Below are 15532 nucleotides of genomic sequence, written 5' to 3'. Positions count from 1 at the left end.
TGAATCTCCAAGACATCACATCTTACTTTTATAAAATCTTCAAGTTTTCTTCAGGCTTAAGAAATTCAAGCACAGAACTCAGCCAAGTTCCTAGTTAGCAAGAAAACCAGGGTGCATGCAGAGGTCCCCTTCTTGCTGGGGCAGCTAAGGAACATCATTTAAAAACCTACCATTTGAGTGTAGGCAAAATACCATGCAGTGTTAGTGACTTTTGTGCTAATCTTCTCCCTGGTTGTCACATAGTAGAGCTTCTTACTGTTGGGCAGTTTTCCTTTCCTTTCCAAGAATGGGGCTTTGTTGTGTATTTTCTCCCCCAAAGTGAGTAAAGGATGAATAATTAATAACAACAATGTCACTCTGAACACTTCCATTCTTGCATCTTGATTGATAGGAAAGACTCACTTGGTAAGAAGAATGGATTTTCCATTTCCCTGTGGGAAAGCCAGAGTAGTGTTCTCAGTTCAGATGAGGACAACATATATCATATTTGTCAGAGAAAAAACCTGTGCACCCATATTGGGAAACATATTGTTGGGAAACTGCTCTTGAAGAAAAGCTGCTTTGAAACCCAGGCAGTTGGCATGGGTAGTGTACTAACATTTAACACTGGATACCTGTGCTTGCCATTTTTCCCACATACCAGGATGGATTTTAAGACAGAGTCATAGGTGGTAGATCAGCTCTGTATACAAACGAAGGTCACAATCTTTCTTATCTGAAAGAGTTCCTCAACATCAAGAATTCTGCTCTCACATTGTGAGCAAACTACATACATTTATTAGTAATTTTGGTTCATAAAGCTTTTACAAAAACATATCTGTTGCCAAAGGGAAAGTATTTTGAGACCAAAAACTCTTGAAGAAATGTAAGTTTCTCCTTCTGTCCTATTTTGTAAAGACTTTCCTCCTTTATGTTTTCCATTAATATTCTATATTATGGTACACAAATGTTAATGTGGATCAGAATTTCTAAGTTAATATACATTTTAAAGCCATTAGAAAAACACAGACTGTGTGGTTGCTCTTTTTATGAGAACGGAGATTGAAAGCAGCTGTTTTCAAAAGTACTAATGTACTTCAGACAATGATGCAATATCTAATGTACATAACTTTTTAAAACCTGGAAATCTAGAAGACTTTCAGATTTACTGGGGAAATATATCTCTCTTTCATTTTCTACAAAAAAGAAAATACAAAGAGGCATGTGGAATTTTGTTTCTCCATTTTGTGTCTAAAGGCTGTGTACAGTAAATAAATCTGAGCATTACCCAGTATAGGGATGAATTTACAGTCATCATCTCAGCCTATCCAAAAGTATATGAAACTGTTCAGGGTCATATGAAAGGATACGCCTAGGAGCACGCAAGAGCAGAAATACTGTTCCTTTACATTAACTGACTTAAAGGATGAATGTCCTATGGAACTGAAGACAAAAATGTTTCTGCTTTCAGAATCATCCCTTGTATCAATTTGGTCTCAAGGTCCTTTTTAGTAATTGGCATTCTAACAAACAAACAAAAAAATCCTTATCAATTGGGATTCTATTCCAAAGCTATCCATGGCAACATATCAAAGTCATCATCTGTCTCTTGGAATTTCCCATGAAGAGTGAAAAAGGGAAATCATGTCAAGGTAAGACAAATCATTTCCTGTGGTTGCTGGAGCTAATTATCATTAACTCAGTGGATTAAAACAACAGAACTTATTATCTTCAGTTCTGGAAGTTAGAAATCTAAAATGGTGGAGCCATATTTTTTCTAGATTCAGAAGATCTAAAAGAATCCATTCCCTGTGTCTTGCCTCTAGTGCATGCCATAGCTTGTGGCCCTTTTCTTCAAAACATCTTAGATTTCTGCATTTAACATCACATCTTCTCTGACCTCCCAGCCACCACTTATAATGAACCTTGTCATACATGGGACCAGCCCACATGATCCTGAATAATCTCCCCATCTTCTGGCCCTTCATCACATCTGAGAAGTCTCTAGTTACATGTGAGCAATGTGCTCAGTGGGGATCTCTTTGGTGTTGATGGGGTTTTGGGCACAGAATATTCTGCCTAAGACATAGATAAGCTCTTCAAATTGCTAGAACACAGACAGAAATGAATATAGAAATATCTCAAGCTGAGTGATGGATGGAAGTAGGAGAACAAGAGAAGCTAGTGTTGATACTTGGAATATGTTACCAACTTTGAATATTTGAGTCTTGTTAGGGGTATCTGAAGAGAGGTCACCATGTAGGAAGCATGACCAACACAAGAAACTGTACTACTGTTGGGTTTATGGATGCATTTAGAAGTAAGTTAAAAAAAAGTACATGCAGGGAGGCAAAAGATTCAGGTTATATCCAAGTCAAAGAATATTTGTGAAGATGTTGAACAGAAAAATGAGTTTATCAGAATTCCTCTTGGAAAGATAATGTTGACTGCAATATAGTTATGCGATGTGTGTTCACCCTGGTGAGAGGTAGAGGATGTAGGGGATCAGCGGGGGTTATAGAAAGAGATTTCTGGATTTTTATTTGCATTTATTATTATATTCAGTTTAAAATTACATTTGCTTTTAAAGCATAAAAATAGAACATGAATAATATCATCTAACATATAATTGTAGTGCATGTACTTTTTTTAAAACTTACTTCTAAATGCATCCATAAACCCAACAGTAACACTAGAGATGCATTGCCCTAATGAATCTGGAGATATCTCAGGATATGCTTCAAATTATAGAGACATGGGAATCAAGTTCAATTGGAATTTTCTAAAGCAGAGAAGCCAGTAGAAATTCTATTATTCTGTGTCCTTTGCAACTTGAAAGAGGTAAAAATCTATAGAATTCTGTGAATAATTACATGTATGTTTTTTTTGGTATCTGTTGGAGGAATTGAGACAATTGTGAAAATTTGGACCTTAAGGATTGATGGTACAACCTGAGTTATGGCACGGAGTAGAGAATAAAAACAAATTCAGGAAGAAAATAATGAATCAAAAAGATCTCAAAGAATGATTGTGTCATACTCGCTTTAATCTGCCAACCATGGAGTTTTGGAGAATAAGAAAATAACTTATGTCTGTGGTATCGTGTTCCAAAGTTCTTTCAATCAAGAGATTGGGTAACAGTCTAAGAACAGTAATCCTAAGGACAATCTTCTCTTCCCATTGTTTTTATATTTAACAAATCAATGACTGATAATCACTCAACAGAGTTTTTATTTTTGTCTTGGATATATGGATTCCAAAGCTTCCCCCTTTTCTGTAGTTTTGATAGTCATGGTTCCAGTCATGTAAAGACAACAGATCTGAAAATATTAAAGAAAACAGCAGAAATAAAAATTCATGAGGATGGAGTACATGTTTTTGAAATATATTGTTATAATTCATTACTATTATTACTTTTCTACTGTGCCTAATTTATGTTAAACTTTCTCAGAGTTGCTATTGTCATATTATGCCAAATTTGAACTTAAACTATAGGATAGATATGTATTTAGGGAAAAAATACAATATACAGTATTAGTATTATCTGTACTTTGAGACATTAAACTAGATGTCTTAAACCATATCCTTTGTGTACGAGAGGGACTACTGTATATTCTTTCTCACGTTGTATTGTTGTTTTAGAAACTGATGAGTTAATAATTTATACCTAACATTTAATTAGTATTCTATAAATATTAGCTATCTCAAAGGAAATGATTTTCAAATATGCTTAAAAATATCTCTCACACTAATGAATAATAAGTACATGTCAAAGATTCATTCATTCCATTTATTAGGGAAAGAGCAAAATGTTAAATCTCAGTAAAAAGGATTTAAAGATGGTGCTATGTAAACACAAAAACGAAGACCGTTAGCATTTATGTGTCTTAACTGGGAGCACAAAGTTGCCCCACGTTCTACAGAGCAATGCAAATTAAAATTGGGGGACAGGGGAGGGGCCATTTTTCATTCTTGGCAGCTGTGCTGTACGAAACATACAAGTTACCATAAATACGCAGAGAATCTGGTGCTGAATAAAAAATAAAGCAAAACACATGTAAATTCCCCCTTAACAGAAGAGGCAAGCGTTGCTTTATGAAGGCCTATAGGTTTGCATTGTGAATAAAGCTACAGAGTGGTTTTTATTGCTGGGCCAAAATACTTGACATCCCCATCTTCAGGATGTTCCGCGAGCTCACAGCCTCAGGGTATTCAGTCCTTTGAGGTGAAGTGCGGTGCAGGAGAAGCAGGGCCAGGAAAGCTGCAGACCCCAGGGAAGCCGGGAGGCCAGGAGAAAGGGAGGAGCCATGGGCAGAATTATACCTGTCCGGGTTGTCCCCAGTGACTCACTTGCTTCAGTAATCCTCGCCTAACAGCACACTCAGCCACGAACTCACCAACAATTAACTCATTGATGACTACAGCATCTCATGACCCAATCACCATATAAATGTGCAACCTCTGAGCATGTTTAAAGCTTTGAGGGGACGATTGATTGATTGATTGATTGATTGATTGATTGAATTTTAGGGAAGGATCTACTGGGTGCAGAGTCTCACTGCTAGATCGGACTTGTGATCTGCCTGTTTATAGCCTCCCAAGAGCTGAGATTACAGGCACACACCACCATGCCTAATGTCAATTGCCGTCCCAGCAAACCCAGAGGTCAGGGCCGGCACGCAAGGCCCGAGGATCGAACCTCTGGACCCTGTGCTGCCTTTGGGCACTTTAATCCACTGAGCTATTTGGCCAACCCCGAGAGGACATTTTAGATCTTAACCATCACAACTTACTTCCAGGTTTTTAACAATAGTATTATTATGCTTATTAATGAAGTGAGAAAATAGAGTTAGAAAAGATGTACAATTTATCCTAGGTAAACCATTTGATAGATGGTGGGTCTGGGATTTCAACCCAGGGTATCTGTTTATAAACAAGAATTATAATAATATTTGCTATCATGTATTGAGCCATAGTAATGTATTATAGATTCACTTAAATGTTATGTATTAGCTCATTTGTTTATCTCAGTAAATCACCACACACTGATAGAAAACTACTGCTTGACAGCTTTTGTATTAACTGGATTGAGAAAAAATTAAGTCACTGGAAGTATGTGTTGCTCTGTGAGTTAGGAATATGCATCCTGCTACATTATCTGAGCAGAAAAACCTGGATTGTGGACAGAAACGTAATAGTTCTCAGAATAAAGCTAGTTTTAATTTATTTTGTCCTGCAAATTACTATGCTGACTAGATTAAAAAGAATACATGAATCATCTTTTTGAGATCCTCAGCTCTAGTGGTTTGGATTTTCTCTCTTCTTTTGATTTTTCAACTTTATTTGTTATTTGTTATTTGTTATTAGTACATGTCTGTGGTAAATACAGACTACATCCCCGTTGGCACCTGTGCATAACATATCTTAATTTCTTTTTCATCCCTTCCTCTCCCCTTCCTTCATGTCTCTCTCCCTTTTGTTCTGCAAAAGATCTAGCTAGCTCCTTAGTCCCTATTATCTTTTACCTTGCTCTTTATTTACATTATGGATTTCTCTAGTGAGTCATATCATTCATTAAATCCATGTCAGACTTGAACTCACCTCACAGTCTCTACTTTTACTACTTATATGTATTTGTATTTTTTGTTGATGTAACTTAGAACTTTTTTATTAATTTTTTATGGGAAAGAAATTGCAATGAAACTTTCAAAACAGGTTAGTAGGATAGTTACAATAATTAATACATCGCATATCATTGTCTTTGTAGTAGTTATTCAGAGAACCAGGTGCAGAGATGATGTCTTGTCTAAACGCTATTAGTACAAATCTTTCTTCTCATTGAACTAAGAGAAAGGAGCTGTATATCCTATTTTGTATATACAGATATACACATATATATTTTTTTCCACTACAAAATGGTCCTTCATTTATATCCCCCTTTTTTGTTTTGTCAGAGATGGGTGTTCCACTGCCATTCAAATATTGTAGGTGCTTGAATTCAGCTGCTGACATTGCCAGTTCTGCTGATAATCCATTATGGACTATTGGACTATATTTGGTTATTTTGCTGTATTTGGATTTTGATTGTGTTATAGATCTTCTTAAAAGAAATATAAGCTTGATATTGATACTAGGATTTTAAAAAAAATCATCCTGACTCCATTTGTTCTTCTCTAAACCATTCTCTTTACCTCAGTTATTTATTTATTTTATTTTATTTTTTTGTGGCTGACTCAGCCCACCCTGAGGGCGGGGCTAGCATGACATGTGGTGTCAGGGTTCTCACCGCTGTCCCTGCGCTTTGCCTAGGATTGCCTAAGCAGGTGCTTTAGCCTGATGATCTATCCCACCAGCCCCCAGTTAGCTACTGAAATGTCATCCTAGAGGAGAATAGAACTGTTGATGCAAATGATTTTAATATTCTTAGTGTCAGTCTTGGAACACTGGGGAGAAACCACACAGTTGAAGGAAATTACATATTATCTCTCCCCTTCTCAGTTATGCACATCTTCTATTATACTAAAATTTTATACACATTACTAAAGAATAGCACATTAAATATATCTGTGGTGATAAAATCAATCAACTTTAGTTGATTTTCTTGCCCCCCACTCTTCTCTTGCTAGAAGACACAGATTTTACTTAGGTTATCATAACTAAACTGTTACCAACCCTACCTTTCCAAAAGAAATCTCAACCATGCCATTCTCTGGCTCGGGGCCCTTGAACACTTCCCATGAACCGAAGTCTCCTAAACTTTATTCTGATTTACTGTTTGAAAAATCTGTATTTTTTGCCTGTGTTTCTCCCTTATAGTCCATTAATGCCAATTAAACACTCCTGAGATATCACTTCTTTCTTTATGGTCCTTCTTCATTCTGTTCTAATCAACCCCTCTCTTCTCTATTTGTATAGTAACTGTTATCTTTGTCCTAATATTGTGATAATTTTATACCACAGCAGGAATATCAATATCTTCACCTCTCTGGTAGACTGTGCCCTGGTCACTTTTGCTTCTGTATCTTGTAAATAGTGCATGCTCAGTAACAGGGTGTGAAATATATATCTTCTTTGTCAGCAAAAGAGACAAGCTTTAATTGGTTCCTATTTGGACAAATACTTTTATATTCACTTCAGATTAAATCCTAAAAATCATCTTTTATAGTTATTTGATAATGCTGATTGTCTTGCAATATTTTTCTAGACTTAGATGGTGACTTCCAGAAAGATTTATGCTGCAGTTAGCAGGCGGGTTGCTATAAACAGTCAAGTTTTTATTGAATGAAAAGTTCACATAAGTCTCAGTTATATTTTCCAGGAAATATAATTGAAACATGGCATCATAGTGAATTTAAACTCTCTCAATATTGCTGTAGTTGAAAATGTTATGTTTGAAGTGGCTTAGTAATTTTTAAAGAGTTTTCTTCCATCTCTGGTTACATAAAAAGAGCTACCACAACCTTTTTGCTTTTTCTAATGGTCTTAAAGTTTAACTTAGACCTTCTAATACACCTTCATGTCTTCATGTCATGATAAATATTTAATGTTAATGGAAAATAGGAATGTATTTTGAACCTAAATGTGAGCAAAATCCCCAAAAAAGTAGGGAAAGAAGAAATTTAAGTTTCTAGAAGTGTTTTACTTCTTATAATGTGCCAGTGATCTGCTTTTATAACTCCTTGTGATTCAAAATCACTAAGGATGTGTGTTTAGCACAGGAAGTGCCAAACTAAAGGGAAGCACCTGCTCTGAGAAATACCTTTTCAGGTTTACAAGAGGATTCAGTTTCATTTATGTTCAGAGCTCATCAGGTATATTAATAATCCACATTAGTGATTTTCTTTTTTTTTATTTTTTATGGATGTGTTCAGGGTCTCACTACTAGATCAGACTCATAATGATCTGCTTGCTTACAGCCTCGCAAGAGCTGGGATTACAGGCATGTGCCACCATGCCCGGACTCAACTTTGGTGATTTTCTCACTGGGCACAGTATTGGTGATATAAGGGGCACAAATTATCCATTGGAGGGCTCATAAATATATTAAAATGTGAAAACTTTTGTAATGTTAAATTTCCTCTGGCAACAATTTCCTAAAAGATTGGTCATACATCTCTTTGCAGAATATAATCAAGTGACTCTTTTGTACCTGGTGAAAAGATCCCAATATTTACCTGGTACTGAGAACAAAAGCCATATTTACAAAGCTATTTATCATTTGCTAATTTGGGGAAAATAGTTCACTTGAAATAAAAAATCAGACACATGAACAAGACATGATCTTACAACTCAAGAGAAAATGATCACTCAGAGCTTCAGTCCTGTATTGCATTTGCCTGAATCAAATAGTTAATGAGTGCTTTGTCATTGCTTAACCAGGGAGAGGACACACACATACAAAATTGTGAGTTTCATGATTTGAAATGAAGTCACATTTTATTTGTGGATGGTGATGCTCAAATAAATTGAGGTCACGCACAGCATGGCATGAGAGAGCTCTGAGGGCCCTTCTTGGTCCTCCGTCCTCACGCATATCTGAGCATCGTTAAGCCCTGGGTACATAAGGACCAGGCACTGACCTGTTACCTTTTCTTTACCCACTCTTTGATACTGAGAGTTCATTTTATGAACTTCACAGTGCATTTGTTTGGAGCTTGACAAATTTATAGTGTGCCTTGGGATATAAATTTAATTGACTATCATTTCAGGCTTTGTCATTAGAAAGGTCACTAGAGAAATATACATAAGGAAATTCTGAGGTATGAAAATTGTCAGCTAATCTGAGCTTTTCATTTAACTGAGATTTTGTTTTAAGGCCCAATTTCTCTGTGCTATGCCAAAGGCCATTGTAAAACTTGATGGAGAAATAATTTCCTCTTTTAAATGATATAGCATTTAATTGTAATTCTAATTATATTCAATTTAATGGTAATATTAAGTCTATTTTAAATGGGGGACTGAGTCTTTTTTGCTTTGCTCCTTGGCAACAGGGGAATTGCAGAGCTACCAAGTAGAATGGCATTTGCAATTATGTACTGGCCACTTACTATGCATTGGATGCTAAAATCACTGCCCTGGCTGAGGTGAAAAAAAAATTAAATATATGCACTTTAATAACTGCATTTCATATTATAGAAGAGAAGAATATTTGGTTGAAAATGTAGTTTTCCTTGGACTCCCTATTTATTTATATTTATATATTGAATTATTTCTATTTGCTCCATGGTTGACATTTCCTTTGGTAATTGTGTCCAAAAATTTGTGCAAAAGCATTGTCTATATTATTTCCTCCTCTTTTCTGCTATAATTGCTTCACTGACACTTTTCAATAATTTTTTTCTTTCATGTAACTAAAGAGAAGAAGAACTAAATATTAATTTGCTGTCTCCAAAGAAACATCAAGATATCAACCGCAGCTTATATTCATTTATTCACATGTCCACATTTAAATTTTTCAGTAAATGTTGAGTGCTTTTTGCATATGAATCATCTGCTGCATGTAAGAAAGATTAAAATCAGCTATGTGGTACACATCTGCTTTTAAAAGGCTGTCAGAAAAATATAAACATTCCAGAATTTAATTAGACAGCAACAAGAAGAGAAAATAAAGATACATAGTTAAAACATTTAAGGGTAAGATAGATCAGTGGAAAATTTTTTATATGTTAATAGAAATGTGCAAAAAGGGCAGAATGTGGGTGCTGTGCAGGAGGAGGAGGAATTTCGGTGTGTCAGAGGAAGATGGAAGAAATGATAAGAAACGGGATCCACATTAGGCGAGACAGACCTAGAAATGCAGGGTACGACAGAGGCAGGAGCTGAGAGGATTTGTGTGGAATGAACGAGTTATTCAAATGGAAAACAAAGGCTGGAGCTGGTTTTGCACAAGGCTTTGGTTTCCAGCTCTTTCAAAAATATTCCTAAAGCACTGCTGTGCTAAAAAAAGAAAAAAAGGTCTTCACAATAAAACACTGTCTTTCTTATTGTAACAAAACCAACTAAGGTTCTTATACTTCGCTAATACATTGATAGCTGCTTGATACATTTTGAGAACAATTATTTTTTTCATTGTTTCCTGACACCAGTGTGGGATGGGAACCTGGAATTCTGCTGTTGTACATTAAGATCGCTGTTTTTATTATTTTTAAGAAACATTAATCGCTATCGCAGTTACAGATTTGATGAAGCAGAAGTGGGTTTTGGTACACCTAATTGTTCTTACTTTCGTATTATCTTCATAATAATTACTTTCAAAACCTTAATTTTTTTATTTTAAAAAGTAATTTTATGTCTCTCATTTAAAAAGCAGACTCCAACATATTTTTCCAATTCATTCTTTTCCTCTTTCTTATCTTAAAAAGTTAAAACGTTTCCTTAAAAAAGACCAGCAAAGTGGATATTGATAGGCCCTCGATTTGTTTTGCCTTATTTTATTCCCTGTGGATGTTGTGCAGGGATTGTATCTTAAAAAAATATTAGAAATTATAAACACATGTACTTGTACACCATAGAGTCTTCCCTACCAGACCTCAGTTGCTAATGGGCAGCCCAGTTCTCCGATGTGTTTTAAGTCCATCTGGTGCTTTTCCTGTTTCTCTGATGTATTTACTCACTGCCATAATTTAGGTGTCAGAAACATGTTTTTCTGACTTGAATTATCCATGTTTGTCATTCAAATTATTAGCCTGTTCCTTAAATGAGCTTCCATTTTCATGCAACAATGATTCGCTTCTTCTTCTAAATCCCTGTGGAAATTTTGAGATATAGTTCTAGAAACTGGCTATGGCTTAGGGTCCAAATTACTGTTTATCCATTCCTACCAAAGAGACATCAGTGCGTCATGTTTTAGATTGAGAAGCTATGCACAAAAATCACTTACAGACTAGGCTGAGGAATAAAAATGAGCCAATGGGAGGAAACTGATCAAATCACACCTTACTAATGTTTTTAAAGAGGGTAATTTATGTACACGTTTAAAAAATGTAAGTGGAACTTTATGGAATTTAGAAAGAACTATGTGTTGACGGAGTGAGAAAGATATATGAAGCCCACCTTTGCTTAATGATTGTCAGTTACCTAAGGCAAGAAGTGGAATACATTGAATAGAAATGGTGTCAATCAAACACTTAGCTATCTGTTCGAGAAAGCAAGTCCTGTCTATGAAACTGAAAGGGCCAATAAGGAACTCTCCACTCATACTGAAGGAAATGTAATTATCATAGAGATGCCTCATGGATTGATGGAAGTTGAAAAGGAGAAAGGATGTGTGCAGGGAAGGATGCAAACTAACTGAGAAGGTAAAGACTGATGAAGAGGAAAGGGAAAATTATGGCCCTCTGAGGGCTCTAAGTTACTGTATAGACTATCATAACATATTTCATATTTGATATCAAATAATGATATGAAATACTTGCACAAGGATATACTGGAGAATAAAATATAAGTTGACAGAGTTCCAGAAGAAATGAAGGCTCAAACAAAGTGAGAGCAATTATGTGTAATAATTTCTCCCCTTTTTTCCTTGAAGTGCTGGGGATGGAAGATGGTAAGCAACTGCCCTACTAAGCTCAGTCTCTTAACTGTACAGTACTACTAAGCTCCATCTCTTAAGTTTAACTACAAGCATTATCTGTATAGAAGATAATGTTCATTGCTCATTGTGTATTCTTGACTTCTACAAATTTTTGCTTTGTGCAGTTAAAACTCAATGCCTATTGGACAGCAGCTTCAACTCTCTTTCTCCCTGTTTCCTGAAACTAGCAAATCTACTTTCTGTTTCTCTAAGTTTGAGTGCTTAAGATAATTGCTATGAGTCATATCATTTAATATTCATCCTTGTATGATTGACCTATCTCACTTGGCATCTCACTGGATTCATCTACATCATAGTTTATGGTAGGCATTTATTATTTCAATGGCTGAATAATATTCCATTGTAAATATATGCCATGCTTTCTTTATTTGTTGATAGATATTTGGAACATTTTTAATCTCTTGACTACAGTGAATAGTGAAACAATGAGCGCAAGTTTGCAAATATCTATTTGAGATTCTGCTTTGGATATAAACGTGGTGGTACAATTGCTGGATCACATAGTGGTTCTGTTTTTAAATTTTGGGAACTCATGTACTGTTTGTATAACAACTGAGTTGTTTTATATTCCTATTAATAGTATACAAGTTTTTTTTTAAATTCATTTTAATGAGAAAAAAGATAAAATAGCAATGAAACAGTTTCAAAACAGGTTAGCAGGATGGTTACAATAGTTAATACATTGCATGTTGTCTTTGTAGTAGTTATTCTGAGGACAAGATGCAGACATGATATCTTGTCTAAACAGTATTAGTACAAACCTTTCTTCTCAATGAACTAAGAGAAAATAGCTGTATATCTATCCTATCTTGTGTACACACACACACACACACACACACACACACACACACACATATATTCTTTTTTCACAACAAAACAGTGAAAAGTTTATACTTTATACTTTATACTTTTGCAAAGTTAATAACATGTGACACAAGGTTGCCTAGCGACTAATAGTTTATACTTTATACTTTTGCAAAGTTAATAACATGTGACACAAGGTTGCCTAGCGACTAATAGCTGACCTTAACTGACAGGATGTTTATATCAGGTGTACAAGGTTTTAACCTTTCTACCACCTCACTGATACTAGCTACTTTGTTTTATTTTTTTTTATTTTTCATATAGCCATCCTATCAGGTGTGAGATAATACTTTACTTTAATTTTCATTTCCCTGATTCAAATCTGTGTTGAACACTTTTCAAAATGCTTGCCTGTCATTTGTACCACTTCTTTGGAGAAATGCTTATTTAAATCTTTGGTCCATTTTTTAACAAGAGTTTTTTTTGCTACTGCATTGTAGTAATTCCTTACATATCTTGGTTATGACCTCCTGAGCAGGCATATGGTTTGAAAACATTTTATTTTATTCTTTAGTTTGCTTTTCACTCTGCTGATTATTTCTTTAGTTATGCAGAAGTTTTTAGTTTGATATATTTTCAACTTTCATTTCTTAAGCATTTTGTGTCATATCTAAGAAACCACTATTAAGACTGTAATGAAACTTTTTCCTTAAGTTTTATAGTTTCATGTTCAAGTCTTTAATTAATTTTGGGCTGATTTAAAGCATAGGTCCAAATAATTTGTTTTACATGTGCATATCTAGTTTTATTAGCACTATTTTGGGAGAAACTACCCTTTCTTCATTGTGTATTCTTGACTTCTTAGTTGACGATCATTTGACCATAACATGGGTTGATTTCTGGGATTTCTTTTTTCTTTTTTTAAATTAATTTTAATGAGAAAGAAATAGCAATGGAACAGTTTCAGAACAGGTTAGTAGGACAGTTACAATAATTAATACATTGCATATTGTCTTCATAGTAGTTATTCAGAATACAAGATGCAGACATGATATCTTGTCTAAACACTATTAGTACAAATCTTTCTTCTCATTGAACTAAGAGAAAGTAGCTCTTTATTCTATTTTGTATACACAGATATATATATATATATATATATATATATATATACATACATATATATATATTTTTCACTACAAAATGATCCTTCATTTATTTATTTTTTTATTTTTTAGGGAAGGGTCTATACGGTGTTCAGAGTCTGATTATTAGATTGTACTCATAATGATCTGCCTGTTTACAGCCTCCCAAAAGCTGGGATTACAGGCGCGTGCCAACACACCCAGTCTCAACTGCTGCCTCAGCACATCCTGGGGGCAGGGCCAGCATGGCAGGCTGTGGGGATGAAACCCCTGGCCCCTGTGCCTGCTTGCAGGTGCTTTAATCTACTGAGCTATTTGGCCAGCCTGGTCCTTCATTTATATCCCCCTTTTTTTGTTTTGTTTTGTTTTGTCAGAGATGGGTGTTCCAGTGTTGTTAGAGAAGCTGTATTTGGAGAAGTTGTTACAGGACCACTTCATATATTGATACCAGTTCAAATATTATAGGTACTAGCATTCAGCAAAATAACCCATTATAGTCCAATAGTCCATAATAGTAGTGGGTTATCAGCAGAACTGGCAATGTCAGAATTTGTTAACTTGAGCCTTTTACAGCTCAGCATATTAATATGCCTTTATTTTTTATACCTCATGTTTATACTTTCCTGCTGGATGGTTAAGACCAAGTTAAAACATGACCTATATAACTAAAAATATAACTTTTCTATGTGACAAGGTCAGTCACATCCTCTCAGGATTTACCCTGAAACCATGTACAGTAGTTTGTAGATCTTTTGTCAGTGTCAGCCATGTGGATGAGTCACTGCCATTGCTTGACCAATTTGCTCTCTGTGAAAGTCTTTCTATTCTTTGTCACTGGGCTTTAGTTTATGCCTGCCTCCATGACATTACTGAAGTGTTTTTGGTCTTTGTAGGTTTACAATATGTTTTCAAATAAAGAAGTGTGGTGCACTTAACTTGGTTTCTCTTTCTCAAAATTATTTTGACTAATCAAGCTCTTTCATGGTTCCACATGCAGTTTAGGATTTTTTTTATGCAAAAAATGCATTGAGATTTTGATAGGGATTATATTAACCTTATTCATCACTTGAGTAGCATGGACATTTTTATCAATAGAAGTGTTCCATTCTGTGATCACAAGATAGATTTCCATTTATTTGTGTTTTCCTTCATTTCTTGTATCATTGCTTTGTGATTTTCAGTATACATCTCTCACCTCTTGGTTAAGCTTACTTGTATGTATTTTATCCCTTTTGATGTCACTGTAAAGTTTTTTCAATCTAATTTTTGACTTTTCATTATTACTATATAAAATGCTACTTATTATATGTGTACATATGTCTTCTTTTACTTGAAAAAGGTTTAGAGGCAAAGAATCAAGAGAAAAACTCAGAAATTGCAAGGGACAGGTAGAGAATATAAAAAGAAATGAGTTATGACACAAAATCAGAGGAGATATGGGAGTCTAACAGGTAATATAAGCTCTAGTGTCATGGATAATCAGATTCAGGTCTTCAACAATGAGTCCATCCATCTTTCCTGAGTACCTGCTATCTACCATGTGACAGGAACGGCGATGTGCATTGAAACACACTGGCGAAGAGTCCAAGGACAGGAGGTGAGACTGAGAGGCTGATGCTTTCAGGGATCTGGGAGAATTGTTGCAAAGCTGAAACACAGAGTTAGGTGAAGTCAATAGGAGATTTCGATCGGAGACAGGTCAACACTGCCACATTCTGAAGAGATATTAGGTAAATTAAAGGAGCATGGCCACTTGGATTAGTGATAAGGCAGCCATTGGTGACACTGACAAAAGCAGTTTTAGTGGATTTATTTTGGGTCAGAAGTTGTATTGTGGAGTTGTGGCAGGTAAATAACACGAGTGCAAATAAGTGGAGGGCTGAGCCAGAATCAGAGTAAGACCCTGAGTGCCTGAGAGCATTAGAGAGGCAATAGAGTCCCCTCTTTAAGATTATTGTAAATACTTAAATATTATTTTAAATTTAAATACAATTTTAAATAATATTTATAAATT

This window comes from Octodon degus, unplaced genomic scaffold (assembly GCF_000260255.1).
Source record: "Octodon degus isolate 3935 unplaced genomic scaffold, OctDeg1.0 scaffold00011, whole genome shotgun sequence".
Lineage (NCBI taxonomy): Eukaryota > Metazoa > Chordata > Mammalia > Rodentia > Octodontidae > Octodon > Octodon degus.
The sequence above is the reverse complement of the archived record's forward strand: the minus strand, read 5'-3'. Positions refer to the sequence as shown.